The sequence below is a fragment of the Phyllobates terribilis genome, unplaced genomic scaffold (genome assembly GCF_046119375.1).
Source record: "Phyllobates terribilis strain yellow unplaced genomic scaffold, ASM4611937v1 Scaffold_7__3_contigs__length_470593459, whole genome shotgun sequence".
Lineage (NCBI taxonomy): Eukaryota > Metazoa > Chordata > Amphibia > Anura > Dendrobatidae > Phyllobates > Phyllobates terribilis.
Genome location: NW_027362767.1, coordinates 35307685 through 35328305, shown reverse-complemented (window position 1 = coordinate 35328305; position 20621 = coordinate 35307685).

Here is a 20621-nt window from a genome sequence, read left to right as displayed (position 1 = left end):
GTTTTGTTTGCTGTTGGAGGGTTACCACAGCTACAAAACCAGATTTAGCATGTGATATTTGGCCTTGACTTATGAATATAAAAATGCATAGAAGAAGCAAAAATCAGGCAGATTACACAGCGGTAGAAAGCAAGCCAGGGGATGAAAAAAAAACACCATATCACAAAACACAATGAATTCTATACATAAAAACCGAGCCAAACGAGATAAAACAGAAATGCAAAATGTGGCCGTATTATCCGTATTACAAATAGCATATGGCACTGCTGCAGGATGGGGATGTATACATGAATATCAAACATTTTACTCCACGTATGCTCTTGTAGATAAATGTAAACTCTATGCTAGCTTTCATGGAGGCTGTAATGTGGACTGCTTACTCTGAAATGCCCTAGGAAGCAACACATACACATATGTAAGAGTAAAAGAAGAAGAGGGAGCATTCAGGAGTTTCTGTATATGAGCAATAGTCACTGTCATCTCCTCATACTCTGGATAAATAAATAGAACAAATAATATATCTTATCAGAGAAACATGCTTCCATGTCTACATATGAGCCATTTCTCCTCCCAGCATCCCAAACTCATCGTCCACTCTGAAACACTGCTAAAATCCATCTTGTTCAAGACAAACTGCCGAATTACTTAAGGGTCAGATTACAGCTGCCTACTGAAGTCTATGTAGAGGGGAAGAAGGAGCTAAATGAGAGAAAGAGGCAAATTAACACATAGACCCATGATATTTCTTTCTACTAAGTGTTTTATCTCACCGCAGAGCTAGATTCACAGCTACAATGCTCAGTACCAGTGATGAGTGAGTATGTTCTGTTAACACTTTCGGCGAGCATGCTTGTGTGCTCACCGAGTATCTTCAGCGTGCTCAGGTGTCATGTTTTAGTCACTCCGTGTGCATAATTTGCAACTGTTTGACAGCTTAAATACATGTGAGGAATGCCTAAGAAACAGACATTCCTCATATGTATTAAAGCTGTAAAACAGTCGCAAATCATGTGCATGACGTGACTCAAACATATCACCAGAGAACGCTGAAGATACTCGGAAAACACCCGAGCATGCTCGTAAATCTCGAGTAACAAGCATGCTCACTCATCACTACTCAATACTGATAATGTCACGCAAGGTATGGGAAAGACTAAGTGCAACATGAAGGGAAGAGGGGAAGGGAGCCCAGACACTAGGGAAAGGGGGAGTGGAGACCTCCTAGGCTGATCTGATATCACCCTGTCTCCCCTATCGTCCCTGTATTGGTTCCTCATCAAAGGAACTTAAACCCTGTATTTCCCTAGAGCTTGGCCCTGGATAGGTAAAGGGGGATGAGCACTAGCCAGTCCCCACTAACAACTAAAGACAACAAGGGAGACAAACATAAGGGAAAGTAACTTAGCTTGAGCCGACTTCAGAGATATTACACCACACATCCTCCTAGTGTGGCGCCCCTGAGGGTTCAGTCGCCAAAGAGATGCTGCACCTCTCCCAGAGGTGTGGTGTCTCCCTTCTCTCAGGTAAGATGGGAGTGCTGCACGGAACCCCAAAACACCTACATCCAACACCACACTGCTCCAGGCCAGCAGGAGGGGCAAGACGCAATGTAGTTTTCTGCTGAGCCCTGACCCGGGCTAGAATAGGGGGGAACCCAAAGGTTGGGGGAACCAATAGTGGGTGTGGGTGGAGGAAGAAGATACAGGAAGCACTTATACAGTAGATATAAAATAGAAAATCCATCGTAGGTGGCAGAACAGTGGTCGAGTAGTTGGAGAACAGTCCGGGAGCAGAGGCTCAGTCAGAGCTCTGCTCCACAAGTTAGGGCCTAGGATAGAGGCCCCGGAGGGGAGAAGGGAGTAGGCTCCGTTCTAAAGGAAAGGATCCCAGGGGGTACGGCGCATGCAGGATGGCACCCGTACGCCCCGCTCCTGCCAGGTGTCAGGAGGGATTGGTTGCTTCATTCTAATCTCCAGGGGGTCAGGTTGCTCCCCGATCTGACGTACAGGAAGGACTTCAGCATACCCAAGCGGGATTGAGAGTGGGCAGCGTAGGGCAGCGGTGAGAAGGACCAAGTGTGAAGACGGTCAAAGTAGGAAAACGAGAAAGTGGGGTTCCGCCAGGCATTCCTAAGCTGCTTGAAGAAGTACTGAACCCCTGCCCGGTGAATGCAGCGCGACGAGGGAGGCCTTCACCTGTAAAGTGCACTTGTGAATTGCCTAAGAACTGTAAGTAAAACCTTGGATGACTGCAACGAACAGCCTCTGTCTGTTTCTTCACCGACGCCATTAATCCTCACCACACTACAAAGCCCAGTGCACCCTTCATCTACCTTTTACACTGCCCTGAGGCCCGCTCCACCTGTGGGGAGCCGTACCATCTTTAGCTGCCCTGACATCTGCCTCAGAGGACTGTTGCAGCACTGGTGATCCTCACCAGACACCACAGGTGGCGTCACGAACTCTTTGAACATTAACTACTAATAGGTAGCCCCTTTTGTGCACTGACCGCCCTGGGCCAGCCACCGTGATTCCTCTCATAGAGTACCCCGAGGCCCCAGGAGTGAGTCACTACCACCTGAGAGGAAGCAAGCAGACTGAAATATCTCCAAGCCTTCACAAGGAAACATGTGAATATCACTGACACCTCCCAGTAGCAAACAGAAAGTTTTTAAACTCTGGGTGTCAATTAGCAGGAGGGAGGTAGCTGCTGGGTCCTAGAGTAAGACAGATCTAAGAAGGTGTCTGTAATACCAAATGAAGAGATCTTCTGCAACCAATTGCAGGGAGACTGTCTGTCACACCTGACACACCTGTGACAGATATATATCGACCTCCAATCTGCTGATACTTCTAATAGGTGTTTTATCTCATCTTGTTGGATTCATAGCAAAACTGCTCAATACTGCTGTAAAATGCCCTCATTGCTATTGCTTTCTAGAAAATGTTTAATCTCACCCCAGACCTAGATTCACAACTACACTGCTCAGTACTGTTGTATAATGTTCCCCATGCTGCTTCTGCTGCCAATAATAGATGTTTTCTTACACTCCAGTGCTGGATTAACAGTTACACTGCTCAATTGTGTTATACTTCTTTCAAAATAATTATACCCCCAAAAAGTATTAAAGGCAAAAAATTGTGTGTTTTTTTAATATAAACACCTAATTAAGGATAATAATTATTTTATTAAACATATGTTCACCTTAAAAACACAAATTACAAGAGACCCTCAAAATATGGAAAAACCAAGGTGTTGGAGGAATAGATAATAAATTAAATAATGTATGTAATGTACTAAATAGTAAGGAGGAGGTCTGCAATAAGTAATAAGGAATATGTAATCAGAAAGAAAAAAAAGAGAATTAATTACAAAATTTATAAAACAATATCAAGATTTAAAAAGTGTAACAATATAATTAAATATTAGACCTGGACATGGCACTAAACCTATGATGTAAACATGATAATGCTAATTGCCATGTGGTTTCATGTGAATGTGCATGAAGATAATAACATCGTTGGATGTAAAAAAGTATATAAAGGGAAAATGCGAGAACATATGGTATATAAAAAAATGTATAATACAGACCTAACTTCATGATTGAAACTAATCCTCAGTCGCACACTCCAACGCACGTTTCGCGCCAGCTTCCTCAGGGAGTGTGCTTCTTTCAATGAAATGTTTTATTTCACCCCAGAGATGGTTTCACAGCTTCACTGCTCAGTACTTTAGAATAACATATTTAACACTGCTCCTTCTACTTAACATGTGTTTAATAGAAACAGTAGAGGGAAAAATTGCTTATGTGTGTGTGTCATGTGTATGGGAGATATAATAGAAACTAAAAAGCAGCTTTTAATGTTATGGTTGCAAGAGGGCTACTGGTTGTTCCGCATTTAATGATTGCCTATGGAGTAATAAGGGATTCGACAACCACAAGAATTATGGGATGCTCAAAAGATAATTTTGAGGTCAAGCAATGCTCGTGGGTTTAGCCACAACCACAAGTAACCTTGAAGTAAGAAGGTTTTTTAGTGACCAATTAATCAAATCTGAATCCTCTAAATAATGTCCTATAATTGCAACATCCTGTCCCTTGAAGTGCAGCTCTGGAGCACAAACATGTATCCGTTGGGGTAGATCCGCACATGTGTCAGCAGTCTGATGAATTACTTAGTGTCCGTTCCTGGCTTGGGAGAGGATGGGGCTGTATCATAAAATGTTTTAGCATTATATTTCTATTACGCTACAATGACATGGAGGATACAATGAGTCCTTCTATATTCGGCATTGCACAAACCTAAGTGCGTCCTGACCATTGTAAACACAAGATCTGTTCCTAAGCAAATCCGTCCGTGATTCCGGCTGCTGAGAGCAGCTTTTACCCTGGTGCCCGACCAATGCAGATCAGGCTCTCTGCCCAGAACGTCTCATTTGCTAAGCTGTGATGCATCTGTGTGATCCCGCGGCTGATCTTCTGTAATAACACAGCGTGGCAGCCCGGCCTCTCTACTGACCTCAATCTGAATATTTCACACAAATGTCAAGTGCTATGAAATAAATGCATATGATGGGGCATAGGGCCGGGGCGCCAGAGAGGGGTCAATGTATGGGACATTTATCTTGTCTTTGCTTTGTGCATGAAGCTCAATGGCTCTAGTGCAAACTAATAAAATAGCGCATTGCAGAGCCATATTCACAGCAGGGGCATACGGCATCCCTGCAGATCGGTATGGCGGTGTCTCTTTATGGCCTTTGTAATACAGTAATGGATACAACATGGCAATTTTATTTCATACAGAATCTTCCCAAAATATCTGTGCGAAATGGAAGGTTCACAGAGGAACGGCATGGCCTAAGCAAGCACTATGGGTGCTATACCACTGCTCTGAGGGTAGTATGACGACTAAAGTCCTAAAAAGTTAAAAGGTGAAAGGCATACATAAAAAAGAATGAAAAAACGCAAAGAAAATGTTCAACTAAATGAACAACATATAGGCTGGAAACTTGTGTTGGCGAGGATATTAATTAGGGGTTAACAATAGTCGATTTCCGTCATCAACGGCCTTTGTTTTCTCTTCCCAGTTCCTCAACAGTTCTTCTGACTTTATCTGGGAATTTTCGTCCCTCCAGACTGTTAGGCCTTGTTCATACTAGGTGTTTTTTTTTTCAGTTTTTTTTATGCAAATTATTCAGCTGTGTACCAGCAAAGTCTATGAGATTCCACAAATCTCATGCACACACCTTGGTTTTTGTGTCATCAGGATTTTGTTCTTTGCATGTTTTTTTTTGCACAGTAGAGCATGTCACTTCTTTCAGCTTTTCTTCTGCATTTTTTCTGCATTTTTCACCCATTGAAAGTAATGGGTGGTGAAAAAAACGCTGAACAAATGCCTAGTGTGAACAAAGCTATCAGGTTTTTGCTGTGTTTTTAGTGAAAAAAAGCAAGTACAACAGTAAGTGAAACTCATTTATTTTTGGGATTTTACCATCTTGTCTTTGTCACCGGAGATGGCAATACCTGTGGCCCACGGAGGTGTGAAATTGAACAATCCCTGAGCTACTCAATGGCAGACCATAGTGTGAAAGTAAATAGTGTCCTACAAACTCAATGCACTGTCAGTGTCTTACAAAAACTATTCCTGAACAATTCACCTCCTCCAATGTTGCATTTGTAATTCTGGTTAATATGGTTTCACATATGTCTTTGCATTGGTGACCTGTGTTCATGCTTCTGTTGTGGAAGCAAAGCTGAACTTTGGGATCCTGAAAAATGCACCAAAACGTACCAAAACCTGCATTTTTGATGCAGCTTATGTCCTGCTAAGAGATCAGGTGTTGCTGCAGAAAAAAAAAACGCTGAAAAAAGCCTAGTGCGAACATAGCTTATAGATAGTGATGAACAAGTATATTTTGTTAACCCTTTTGGCGAGTATGCTCCGGCGAGTACTGAGTATCTTCAGCGTACTCAGTGATATGTTTGAATCACTCCCGCATGCCTGATTTGCGACTGTTTGACAGTGTTAATACATGTGAGGAATGCTTAAGAAACAAACATTGAGTTTGTAGGACACTATTTACTTTCACACTATGGTCTGCCATTGAGTAGCTCAGGGATTGTTGAATTTCACACCTCCGTGGGCCACAGGGTTAACCAAACATACTCACTCATCACTGCTTAAAGACTGGAAATTATATTTCCTTTCCCCCTAGTCAAACTTGGAAACATCAGATGGATAAATGGTTGTCTCCAATCCACTTCTACAAAGGCTCCTTTGGTTTAACAGAGATTAGCTCTCACAGCTGCAATAATCCTTCTACAAAGCGATAGAGCAACCTTTATTCAGGTCACCATAGATTATGAGGAGACCATACTGGACACGTGGAAGACAGAAAGATACGCTGCAAAGCTCCTGATTAAAATTTTCTTCTCCAAACCTTAATGTGGACATCTGATAAAACATTAATTGTAGATAACCTGACCTGTTTCGCCATCAATAGATGCACACTTGAGAAAGCCTGATAAGGCGAAACAGGTCAGGTTAGTTCCAATGGTAGTTTTATCTTATGCGCGGGTTTTAACTGTATATTCTATAAGTGTAACATTAAAACGTAGAGAATTAAATGTGAATCAGTCTAAAACGACATGTAAGGAACGATGAAAGAACTGCTCCCGATGTTGAGTAGTAAGAACATTTTTTTTTATTATTATTGTACTTTATTATACTTTTGCAATTTTCTATTCATTCTAATTAGAACATTTTTTCTTGCTTTTTATAAAGTATTTCTTATGTATAGTATTATTTTTTATCACCTTTTTCCTTTTGTTTCACCTTGCTTTATACTATTGCATTTCATTTTTTCATTTTGTTTATTATTTTTGCTTTTTCTTTTGCAATTTTTCAATTCATGTTATTATTGCATTTTCTCTTGTTACTTATGAAGTATTTTTATGTACAGCATTATTTTTTAACATCTTTTCATACATTTTTTTTCTTGCTTTGCTTTTATATTTGTTTTTTTCAGTTATTGTATTTTGTTTTACTTTTTGCAATTTTACATTTGTTATTAAATTTTTTCCTGCTATTTATAAATAATTTTTTACGTACAGTATGACTTTTATTATCTTTTTACATATCCTTTTACTTCGCTTTATGCTATTGCACTTAATCTTTTTGCTATTAGTATAGTACGTTTCCAATTTTTCAAGTAACATAATCGTTGCATTTTCTTACTTTCTCCTTATAAAGTATTATATTTAGCATCTTTTATTTTTTTTTTAATTTGCTTTATGTTATTGTATTTGTTCTTTTTATTTTTATTATTGTATTTTTGTTTTGACTTTTCAGATTTTCCGTTTATTGCTATTGCATTTCTTTTACTTGCTATATATAAAATATTTTTTTTTATTTTTATTATTGTATTTTTGTTTTGACTTTTGAGATTTTCTATTTATTGCTATTGCATTTCTTTTACTTGCTATATATAAAGTTTTTTTTTTTTTTTTAATCTTTATTTTATACAGCGTATATACTATATTTGGTGCAACCACAGCAAAATAATTGTATTAGTGTCGTGTATACTTGTCCGAGGCTGCGGATAGCCGCACCGCGGGACGACTTGTAGTAGCTTTGTTTGTTGCACCCAACAGAGAAAAGAAAGAAAAATCTTCAAAGTTAAATTTCAACTTGAGGCCTCCCTGCAGGAATATTCTGCATGGTGTCCTGCTTGTATTCCAGGCTTCGCCTACAATCTACAGCAAAGGCTGGAAAGCATGTCTTAGCTTTTAAGAAGTCACCATCAATAACCTCCAAACAGAGAAAATGAGAAATTGGGTACAATGACTTGAGAATGATAGAAACCTTGAAAGGAGTGAAACACAGCAGTGATTGGGTTTTCACAGACCTTCGATCAAAATAACATTACTTCTGACAGCCAATTCATAGCGTGTTATACATGGGGACAGATTGCCTTATGCTGAACTCGCGGCATGTGCGTCTAACAACTTTCATTTAAAGGGACACTTATCTAGAAAGCGAGTGGAGAAAATAGAACCACACTCAGTAAATATCGCAGACAATCCAGGTAATAATATTTCATATTATACAGTGTTCTCTGGTTTATCATTGTGGAAAAATAGAAGAAAACCTGATCTGTTTATCTAGAAAGAAGGATAATCACGGCAGCACCGTGGAGTGATGGGTGCGAGACCCAAGGACACCAACCTGTGACCCACTCATAAAGAAGAAAAAAGTAGGCAAGCAGTGAAAAGAGAGACAGAGAGCCCAAAGAGAAGGAGGAGAGGACAAGAGCTGGAGGGAGGAGAAACTAGCAGGTTTATTTTCTTTATTTGTTTGGATTTTTGACAAACCCTTCCAGAAAGTAAAAAAGAAAATCTAAGCAAAATTAAAGGACACCATTGAATTCCAAAAGATTGTGGCTCTGATGAATCCAATTAATTTTTTTAAAATATAGAGTGAATTTGGTTCACTTTCAATTAAATTTCTCATTTTCTAATAGATAGACAGAAAGAAACATAATTAAATAGATAGATAGATATCTGCATGTCACTATATCTGGAAATCTGGTGATAACCTGCAGAATCCATCATCAGTATCTGGTGACCCCCCATCGCCTCCATCATCAGTATCTGGTGACCGCCCGTCACCTCCATCATCAGTAACTGGTGACCGCCCGTCACCTCCATCATCAGTATCTGATGACCGCTCGTCACCTCCATCATCAGTATATGTGACCACCTGTCGCCTCTATCATCAGTATCTGGTGACTGGCCATCGTCTCCATCATCAGTATCTGGTGACCATCTGTCGCCTCCATCATCAGTATTTGTTGACCGCCCATCGCCTCTATCATCAGTACCTGGTGACCTCCCATCGCCTCCATCATCAGTATCTGGTGACCGCCCATCGCCTCCATCATCAGAATCTGGTAACCGCCAGTCACCTCCATCATCAGTATCTGGTGACCACCTATCGCCTCCATCATCAGTAGCTGGTGACCGGCCGTCGTCTCCATCATCAGTATCTGGTGACCACCCGTTGCATCCATCATCAGTATCTGGTGACCGCCCATCATCGCCTCCATCATCAGTATCTGGAGACCGCCCATCAACTCCATCATCAATATCTGGTGACCGCCCATCACCTTCATCATCAGAATCTTGTGACCGCCCATGACCTCCATCATCAGTATCTAATTACCGCCTATCGCTTCCATCATCAGTATTTGGTGACAGCCCTTCGCCTCCATCATCAGTATCTTGTTAGCGCACGTCGCCTCCATCATTAGTATCTGATGACCGCCTGTCACCTCCATCATCAGTATCTGGTTACCACCTGTCGCCTCCATCATCAGTATCTAGTGACCACCGTACTCCTCCATCATCAGTATTTGGTGACCGCCCATCGCCTCCATCATCAGTATCTGGTGACCGCCCATTGCCTCCATCATCAGTATCTGGTGACCGCCCATCGCTGCCTACATCATCAGTATATGGTGACTGCCCATCACTTCCATCATCAGTATCTGGTGACCGCCCGTCGCCTCCATCATCAGTATCTGGTGACTGCCCATTGCCTCCATCATCAGTTTCTGGTGACCACCCATCAACTCCATCATCAGTATCTGGTGACCTCCCGTCGACTCCATCATCAGTATCTGGTGACCTCCCGTCGCCTCCATCATCAGTATCTGGTTACCGCCTATTGCCTCCATCATCAGTATCTGGTGACCTGATCGTCGCCTCCATCATCAGTATCTGGTGACCTCCAGTCGCCTCCATCATCAGTATCTTGTCACCGCCCATGACCTCCATCATCAGTACCTGGTGACCGCCCGTCAACTCCATCATCAGTATCTGGTGACCTCCCATCGCCTCAATCATCAGTATCTGGTGACTGGCCATTGTCTCCATCATCAGTATCTGGTGACCTCCCGTTGCCTCAATCATCAGTATCTGGTGACTGGCCATCGTCTCCATCATCAGTAACTGGTGAACACCTGTCGCCTCCATCATCAGTAATTGTTGACCTGATCGTCGCCTCCATCAAGAGTACCTGGTAGCCTCCCATCGCCTCCATCATCAGTATCTGGTGACCGCCCGTCGCCTCCATCATCAGTATGTGGTAACCACCCGTCACCTCTATCATCAGTATCTGGTGACCACCTGTCGCCTCCATCATCAGTATCTGGTGACTGGCCGTAGTCTCCATCATCAGTATCTGGTGACCACCCATCAACTCCATCATCAGTATCTGGTGACCACCCATTGCCTCCATCAACAGTATATTGTGACCGCCCATGACCTCCATCATCAGTATCTGGTGACCGCCAGTCGACTCCATCATCAGTATCTGGTGACCTCCAGTCGCCTCCATCATCAGTATCTGGTTACCGCCTATTGCCTCCATCATCAGTATCTGGTGACCGCGCATCAACTCCATCATCAGTTTCTGGTGACTGCCCATTGCCTCCATCATCAGTATCTTGTCACCGCCCATTACCTCCATCATCAGTACCTGGTGACCGCCCGTCAACTCCATCATCAGTATCTGGTGACCTCCCGTCGCCTCAATCATCAGTATCTGGTGACTGGCCATCGTATCCATCATCAGTACCTGATGGCCTCCCATCGCCTCCATCATCGGTATCTGGTGAACGCCCGTCGCCTCCATCATCAGTATATGGAAACCGACCGTCACCTCTATCATCAGTATCTGGTGACCAACTGTCACCTCCATCATCAGTATCTGGTGACTGGCCATCGTCTCAATCATTAGTATCTGGTGACCACCTGTCGCCTCCATCATCAGTATCTGGTGACTGCCCGTCACCTCCATCATCAGTATCTGGTGACCGTCCTTCACCTCCATCATCAGTATCTGGTGACCACCTGTCGCCTCCATCATGAGTATCTGGTGACTGCTCGTCGCCTCCATCATCAGTATATGGTAACCGCCCGTCGCCTCCATCACCAGTATCTGGTGACCACCCGTCACCTCCATCATCAGTATCTGGTGACTGGCCGTCGTCTCCATCATCAGTATCTGGTGACCACCTGTTGCCTCCATCATCAGTATCTGGTGACCGCCCGTTGCCTCCATCATCAGTATCTGGTGACCGCCCATCGCTGCCTACATCATCAGTATATGGTGAACGCCCATCACCTCCATCATCAGTTTCTGGTGACCACCTGTCACCTCCATCATCAGTATCTGGTGACCGCCCTTCACCTCCATCATCAGTATCTGGTGACTGCCCATCACCTCCATCATCAGTATCTGGTGACCACCTGTCGCCTCCATCATCAGTATCTGGTGACTGCCCGTCGCCTCCATCATCAGTATCTGGTGACTGGCCGTCGTCTCCATCATCAGTTTCTGGTGACCACCTGTCGCCTCCATCATCAGTATCTGGTGACCGCCCGTCACCTCCATCATCAGTATCTGGTGACTGCCCATCACCTCCATCATCAGTATCTGGTGACCACCTGTCGCCTCCATCATCAGTGTCTGGTGACTGCCAGTCGCCTCCATCATCAGTATGTGGTAACCGCCCGTCGCCTCAATCACCAGTATCTGGTGACTGCCTGTCACCTCCATCATCAGTATCTGGTGACCGCCCGTCACCTCCATCATCAGTATCTGGTGACCACCTGTCGCCTCCATCATCAGTATCTTGTAAACGCACGTCGCCTCCATCATTAGTATCTGATGCCCGCTCGTCGCCTCCATCATCAGCATCTGGGGGCCGCCTGTCACCTCCATCATCAGTATTTGTGACCAGCTGTCGCCTCTATCATCAGTATCTGGTGATTGGCCATAGACTCCATCATCAGTATCTGGTGACCATCTGTCGCCTCCATCATCAGTATTTGTTGACCGCCCGTCGCCTCCATCATCAGTACCTGGTGAACTTCCATTGCCTCCATCAACAGTATCTGGTGACCGCCAGTCACCTCCATCATCAGTATCTGGTGACCACCTGTCGCCGCCATCATCAGTAGCTGGTGACCGGCCGTAGTCTCCATCATCAGTATCTGGTGACCACCCATTGCCTCCATCATCAGTATCTGGTGACCGCCCATCATCGCCTCCATCATCAGTATAAGGTGACCACGCATCACCTCCATCATCAGTATCTGCTGACTACCCGTTGCCTCCATCATCAGTATCTGGAGACCGCCCATCAACTCCATCATCAGTATCTGGCGACGGCCCGTCACCTCCATCATCAGTATCTTGTGACCGCCCATGACCACCATCATCAGTATCTAATGACCGCCTATTGCTTCCATCATCAGTATCTGGTGACTGCCCATCGCCTCCATCATCAGTATTTGGTGACAGCCCATCGCCTCCATCATCAGTATCTAGTTAACGCACGTCGCCTCCATCATTAGTATCTGATGACCGCCCGTTGCCTTCATCATCAGTATCTGGTGACTGCCCATCGCTGCCTACATCATCAGTGTATGGTGACCGCCCATCACCTCTATCTTCAGTATCTGGTGACCGCCCGTCGCCTCCATCATCAGTATCTGGTGACCGCCCGTCACATCCATCATCAGTATCTGGTGACCACCCATCAACTCCATCATCAGTATCTGGTGACCGCCCATTGCCTCCATCACCAGTATCTGGTGACCGCCCATCAACTCCATCATCAGTATCTGGTGACCACTTGTCTCCTCCATCATCAGTATCTGGTGACTGGCCGTCATCAGTATCTGGTGACCACCTGTCGCCTCCATCATCAGTATCTGGTGACCGCCCGTCACCTCCATCATCAGTATCTGGTGACCACCCGTGACATCCATCATCAGTATCTGGTGACAACCTGTCGCCTCCATCATCAGTATCTGGTGACTGCCCGTCGTCTCCATCATCAGTATATGGTGACCACCTGTCGCCTCCATCATCAGTATCTGGTGACCGCCTGTCACCTCCATCATCAGTATCTGGTGACCGCCCATGACCTCCATCATCAGTATCTAATGACCGCCTATCACCTCCATCATCAGTATCTGGTGACCTCCCATCGCCTCCGTCATCAGTATCTTGTGACCGCCTATTGCCTCCATCATCAGTATCTGGAGACCGCCCATCAACTCCATCATCAGTATCTGGTGACCGCCCATTACCTCCATCATCAGTATCTAATGACCGCCTATCGCTTCCATCATCAGTATCTGGTGACCACCCATCGCCTCCATCATCAGTATCTTGTAAACGCACATCGCCTCCATCATTAGTATCTGATGACCGCCCGTCGCCTCCATAATCAGCATCTGGTGACCATCAGTCGCCTCCATCATCAGTATCTGTTGACCGCCCGTCACCTCCATCATCAGTATCTGGTGACAGCTCGTCACCTCCATCATCAGTATCTGGTGACCGCCCGTCACCTCCATCATCAGTATCTGGTGACAGCCCGTCACGTCCATCATCAGTATCTGGTGACCGCCAGTCACCTCCATCATCAGTATCTTGTGACCTCCTGTTGCCTCAATCATCAGTATCTGGTGACTGGCCATCGTCTCCATCATCAGTATCTGGTGACCACCTGTCGCCTCTATCATCAGTAATTGTTGACCTGATCGTCTCCTCCATCATCAGCACCTGGTAGCCTCCCATCGCCTCCATCATCAGTATCTGGTGACCGCCCGTCGCCTCCATCATCAGTATGTGGTAACCACCCGTCACCTCTATCATCAGTATCTGGTGACCACCTGTCGCCTCCATCATCAGTATCTGGTGACTGGCCGTAGTCTCCATCATCAGTATCTGGTGACCACCCATCAACTCCATCATCAGTATCTGGTGAACGCCCATTGCCTCCATCATCAGTATCTTGTGACCGCCCATGACCTCCATCATCAGTATCTGGTGACCACCCGTCGACTCCATCATCAGTATCTGGTGACCTCCCGTCGCCTCCATCATCAGTATCTCGTTACCGCCTATTGCCTCCATCATCAGTATCTGGTGACTGCCCATCAACTCCATCATCAGTTTCTGGTGACCGCCCATTGCCTCCATCATCAGTATCTTGTGACCGCCCATGACCTCCATCATCAGTACCTGGTGACCGCCCGTCAACTCCATCATCAGTATCTGGTTACCTCCCGTCGCCTCAATCATCAGTATCTGGTGACTGGCCATCGTCTCCATCATCAGTATCTGGTGACGACCTGTCGCCTCCATCATCAGTAATTGTTGACCTGATCGTCGCCTCCATCATCAGTACCTGGTAGCCTCCCATCGCCTCCATTATCAGTAGCTGGTGACCGCCCGTCGCCTCCATCATCAGTATGTGGTTACCACCCGTCACCTCTATCATCAGTATCTGGTGACCACCTGTCGCATCCATCATCGGTATCTGGTGACTGGCCGTAGTCTCCATCATTAGTATCTGGTGACTACCCATCAATTCCATCATTAGTATCTGGTGACCGCCCATTGCCTCCATCATCAGTATCTTGTGACCGCCCATGACCTCCATCTTCAGTATCTGGTGACCGCCCGTCGACTCCATCATCAGTATCTGGTGACCTCCCGTCGCCTCCATCATCAGTATCTGGTTACAGCCCATGACCTCCATCATCAGTACCTGGTGACCGCCCGTCAACTCCATCATCAGTATCTGGTGACCTCGCGTCGCCTCAATCATCAGTATCTGGTGACCGCCTATTGCCTCCATCATCAGTATCTGGTGACTGCCCATCAACTCCATCATCAGTTTCTGGTGACCGCCCATTGCCTCCATCATCAGTATCTTGTGACCGCCCATGACCTCCATCATCAGTACCTGGTGACCGCCCGTCAACTCCATCATCAGTATCTGGTTACCTCCCGTCGCCTCAATCATCAGTATCTGGTGACTGGCCATCGTCTCCATCATCAGTAGCTGGTGACCTCCCATCGCCTCCATCATCAGTATCTGGTGAACGCCCGTCGCCTCCATCATCAGTATATGGAAACCGACCGTCACCTCTATCATCAGTATCTGGTGACCACCTGTAACCTCCATCATCAGTATCTGGTGACTGGCCGTCGTCTCCATCATCAGTATCTGGTGACCACCTGTCGCCTCCATCATCATTATCTGGTGACGGCCCGTCACCTCCATCATCAGTAGCTGGTGTCCGGCCGTACTCTCCATCATCAGTATCTAGTGACCACCCGTTGCCTCAATCATCAGTATCTGGTGAACGCCCGTCGCCTCCATCATCAGTATATGGAAACCGACCGTCACCTCTATCATCAGTATCTGGTGACCACCTGTAACCTCCATCATCAGTATCTGGTGACTGGCCGTCATCTCCATCATCAGTATCTGGTGACCACCTGTCGCCTCCATCATCATTATCTGGTGACGGCCCGTCACCTCCATCATCAGTAGCTGGTGTCCGGCCGTACTCTCCATCATCAGTATCTAGTGACCACCCGTTGCCTCAATCATCAGTATCTGGTGACCGCCCATCATCGCCTCCATCATCAGTATATGGTGACCGCCCATCACCTCCATCATCAGAATCTGGTGACAACCCGTTGCCTCCATCATCAGTATCTGGAGACCGCCCATCAACTCCATCATCAGTATCTGGCGAGCGCCCATCACCTCCATCATCAGTATCTTGTGACCGCCCATCACCTCCATCATCAGTATCTGGTGACCTCACGTCGCCTCCATCATCAGTATCCGGTTACCGCCTATTACCTCCATCATCAGTATCTGGTGACCGCCCATCAACTCCATCATCAGTTTCTGGTGACCGCCCATTGCCTCCATCATCAGTATCTTGTGACCGCCCATGACCTCCATCATCAGTACCTGGTGACCGCCCGTCGCCTCAATCATCAGTATCTGGTGACTGACCATCGTCTCCATCATCAGTACCTGGTGTCCTCCCATCGCCTCCATCATCAGTATCTGGTGAACGCCCGTAGCCTCCATCATCAGTATATGGAAATCGACCGTCACCTCTATCATCAGTATCTGGTGACCACCTGTAACCTCCATCATCAATATCTTGTGACTGGCCGTCATCTCCATCATCAGTATCGGCTGACCACCTGTCGCCTCCATCATCAGTATCTGGTGACCGCCCGTCACCTCCATCATCAGTATGTGGTAACCGCCCGTCGCCTCCATCACCAGTATCTGGTGTCCACCCGTCACCTCCATCATCATTATCTGGTGACCGCCCGTCACCTCCATCATCAATATCTGGTGACCACCTGTCGCCTCCATCATCAGTATCTTGTAAATGCATGTCGCCTCCATCATTAGTATCTGATGACCACTCGTCACCTCCATCATCAGCATCTGGTGGCCGCCTGTCACCTCCATCATCAGTATATGTGACCAGCTGTCGCCTCTATCATCAGTATCTGGTGATTGGCCATAGTCTCCATCATCAGTATCTGGTGACCATCTGTCGCCTCCATCATCAGTATTTGTTGACCGCCCGTCGCCTCCATCATCAGTACCTGGTGAACTTCCATTGCCTCCATCAACAGTATCTGGTGACCGCCAGTCACCTCCATCATCAGTATCTGGTGACCACCTGTCGCCGCCATCATCAGTAGCTGGTGACCGGCCGTAGTCTCCATCATCAGTATCTGGTGACCACCCATTGCCTCCATCATCAGTATCTGGTGATCGCCCATCATCGCCTCCATCATCAGTATAAGGTGACCGCGCATCACCTCCATCATCAGTATCTGGTGACTACCCGTTGGCTACATCATCAGTATCTGGCGACGGCCCATCACCTCCATCATCAGTATCTTGTGACCGCCCATGACCTCCATCATCAGTATCTAATGACCGCCTATTGCTTCAATCATCAGTATCTGGTGACTGCCCATCGCCTCCATCATCAGTATTTGGTGACAGCCCATCGCCTCCATCATCAGTATCTGGTGACCACCTGTCGCCTCCATCATCAGTAGCTGGTGTCCGGCCGTAGTCTTCATCATCAGTATCTGGTGACCACCCGTTGCCTCCATCATCAGTATTTGGTGACCACCTGTCGCCTCCATCATCAGTATTTGGTGACCGCCCGTCGCCTCCATCATCAGTATCTAGTGACTGCCCATTGCCTCCATCATCAGTATCTGGTGACCGCCCATCGTTGCCTACATCATCAGTATATGGTGACCGCCAATCACCTCCATCATCAGAATCTGGTGACCACCCATCAACTCCATCATCAGTATCTGGTGACTGCCCATTGCCTCCATCATCAGTATCTGGTGACCGCCCGTCGACTCCATCTTCAGTATCTGTTGACCTCCCGTCGCCTCCATAATCAGTTTCTGGTTACCGCCTATTGCCTCCATCATCAGTATCTGGTGACCGCCCATTAACTACATCATCAGTATCTGGTGACCGCCCGTCGCCTCCATAATCAGTATGTGGTAACCGCCCGTCACCTCTATCATCAGTATCTGGTGACCACCTGTCGCCTTCATCATCAGTATCTGGTGACTGGCCATCATCTCCATCATCAGTATCTGGTGACCACCTGTCACCTCCATCATCAGTATCTGGTGACCACCCATCACCTCCATCATCAGTATCTGGTGACCACCCGTCACTTCCATCATCAGTATCTGGTGACAACCTGTCGCCTCCATCATCAGTATCTGGGGACTGCCCTTCGTCTCCATCATCAGTATCTGGTGACCACCTGTCGCCTCCATCATCAGTATCTGGTGACCGCCTGTCACCTCCATCATCAGTATCTGGTGACCACCCGTCACCTCCATCATCAGTTTCTGGTGACCTCCCATCGCCTCCATCATCAGTATCTTGTCACCGCCTATTGCCTCCATCATCAGTATCTGGAGACCGCCCATCAACTCCATTATCAGTATCTGGTGACCGCCCATGACCTCCATCATCAGTATCTAATGACCCCCTATCGCTTCCATCATCAGTATCTGGTGACCACCCATCGCCTCCATTATCAGTATCTTGTAAACGCACGTCGGCTACATCATTAGTATCTGATGACCGCCCGTCGCCTCCATAATCAGCATCTGGTGACCGTCAATCGCCTCCATCATCAGTATCTGTTGACCGCCCGTCACCTCCATCATCAGTATCTGGTGACCACCCGTCACCTCCATCATCAGTTTCTGGTGACCGCCCATCATCGCCTCCATCATCAGTATATGGTGACCGCCCATCACCTCCATCATCAGTATCTGGTGACTGCCCGTCTCCTCCATCATCAGATTCTGGAGACCGCCCATGACCTCCATCATCAGTATCTTGTGACAGCCCATGACCTCCATCATCAGTATCTTGTGACCGCCCATGACATCCATCATCAGTATCTAATGACCGCCTATCGCTTCTATCATCAGTATCTGGTGACCGCCTATCGCCTCCATCATCAGTATTTGGTGATAGCCCATCGCCTCCATCATCAGTATCTTGTAAACGCATGTCGCATCCATCATTAGTATCTTATGACCGCCCGTCGCCTCCATCATCAGCATCTGATGACCGCCTGTCACCTCCATCATCAGTATCTGGTTACCTCCTGTCACCTCCATCATCAGTATCTGGTGACCACCTGTCGCCTCCATCATCAGTATTTGGTGACCGCCCGTCACCTCCATCATCAGTATCTGGTGACCGCCCATTGCCTCCATCATCAGTATCTGGTGACCGCCCGTCGCCTCCATCATCAGTATCTGGAGACCGCCCTTGACCTCCATCATCAGTATCTTGTGACCGCCCATGACCTCCATCATCAGTATCTTGTGACCGCCCATGACATCCATCATCGGTATCTAATGACCGCCTATCGCTTCCATCATCAGTATCTGGTGACCGCCTATCGCCTCCATCATCAGTATTTGGTGACAGCCCATTGCCTCCATCATCAGTATCTTGTAAACACACGTCGCCTCCATCATTAGTATCTGATGACCGCCCGTCGCCTCCATCATCAGCATCTGGTGACCGCCTGTCACCTCCATCATCAGTATCTGGTTACCTCCTGTCACCTCCATCATCAGTATCTGGTGACCACCTGTCGCCTCCATCATCAGTATTTGGTGACCGCCCATCGTTGCCTACATCATCAGTATCTGGTGACTGCCCATTGCCTCCATCATCAGTATCTGGTGACCGCCCATCGTTGCCTACATCATCAGTATATGGTGACCGCCAATCACCTCCATCATCAGTATCTGGTGACCACCCATCAACTCCATCATCAGTATCTGGTGACTGCCCATTGCCTCCATCATCAGTATCTTGTGACCGCCCATGACCTCCATCATCAGTATCTGGTGACCGCCCGTCGACTCCATCATCAGTATCTGGTAACCTCCCGTCGCCTCCATCATCAGTATCTGGTTACCGCCTATTGCCTCCATCATCAGTATCTGGTGGCTGCCCATCAACTCCATCATCAGTATCTGGTGACCGCCCATTGCCTCCATCATCAGTATCTGGTGACCGCCCATTGCCTCCATCATCAGTACCTGGTAACCACCCGTCGACTCCATCATCAGTATCTAGTGACCTCCCGTCGCCTCAATCATCAGTATCTGGTGACCGCCCATGACCTCCATCATCAGTATCTAATGACCCCCTATCGCTTCCATCATCAGTATCTGGTGACCACCCATCGCCTCCATTATCAGTATCTTGTAAACGCACGTCGCCTCCATCATTAGTATCTGATGACCGCCCGTCGCCTCCATAATCAGCATCTGGTGACCGTCAATCGCCTCCATCATCAGTATCTGTTGACCGCCCGTCACCTCCATCATCAGTATCTGGTGACCGCCCGTCACCTCCATCATCAGTTTCTGGTGACCGCCCATCATCGCCTCCATCATCAGTATATGGTGACCGCCCATCACCTCCATCATCAGTATCTGGTGACTGCCCGTCGCCTCCATCATCAGTTTCTGGAGACCGCCCATGACCTCCATCATCAGTATCTTGTGACAGCCCATGACCTCCATCATCAGTATCTTGTGACCGCCCATGACATCCATCATCAGTATCTAATGACCGCCTATCGCTTCTATCATCAGTATCTGGTGACCGCCTATCGCCTCCATCATCAGTATTTGGTGATAGCCCATCGCCTCCATCATCAGTATCTTGTAAACGCATGTCGCATCCATCATTAGTATGTTATGACCGCCCGTCGCCTCCATCATCAGCATCTGATGACCGCCTGTCACCTCCATCATCAATATCTTGTTACCTCCTGTCACCTCCATCATCAGTATCTGGTGACCACCTGTCGCCTCCATCATCAGTATTTGGTGACCGCCCGTCGCCTCCATCATCAGTATCTGGTGACCGCCCATTGCCTCCATCATCAGTATCTGGTGACCGCCCGTCGCCTCCATCATCAGTATCTGGAGACCACCCTTGACCTCCATCATCAGTATCTTGTGACCGCCCATGACCTCCATCATCAGTATCTTGTGACCGCCCATGACATCCATCATCGGTATCTAATGACCGCCTATCGCTTCCATCATCAGTATCTGGTGACCGCCTATCGCCTCCATCATCAGTATTTTGTGACAGCCCATTGCCTCCATCAT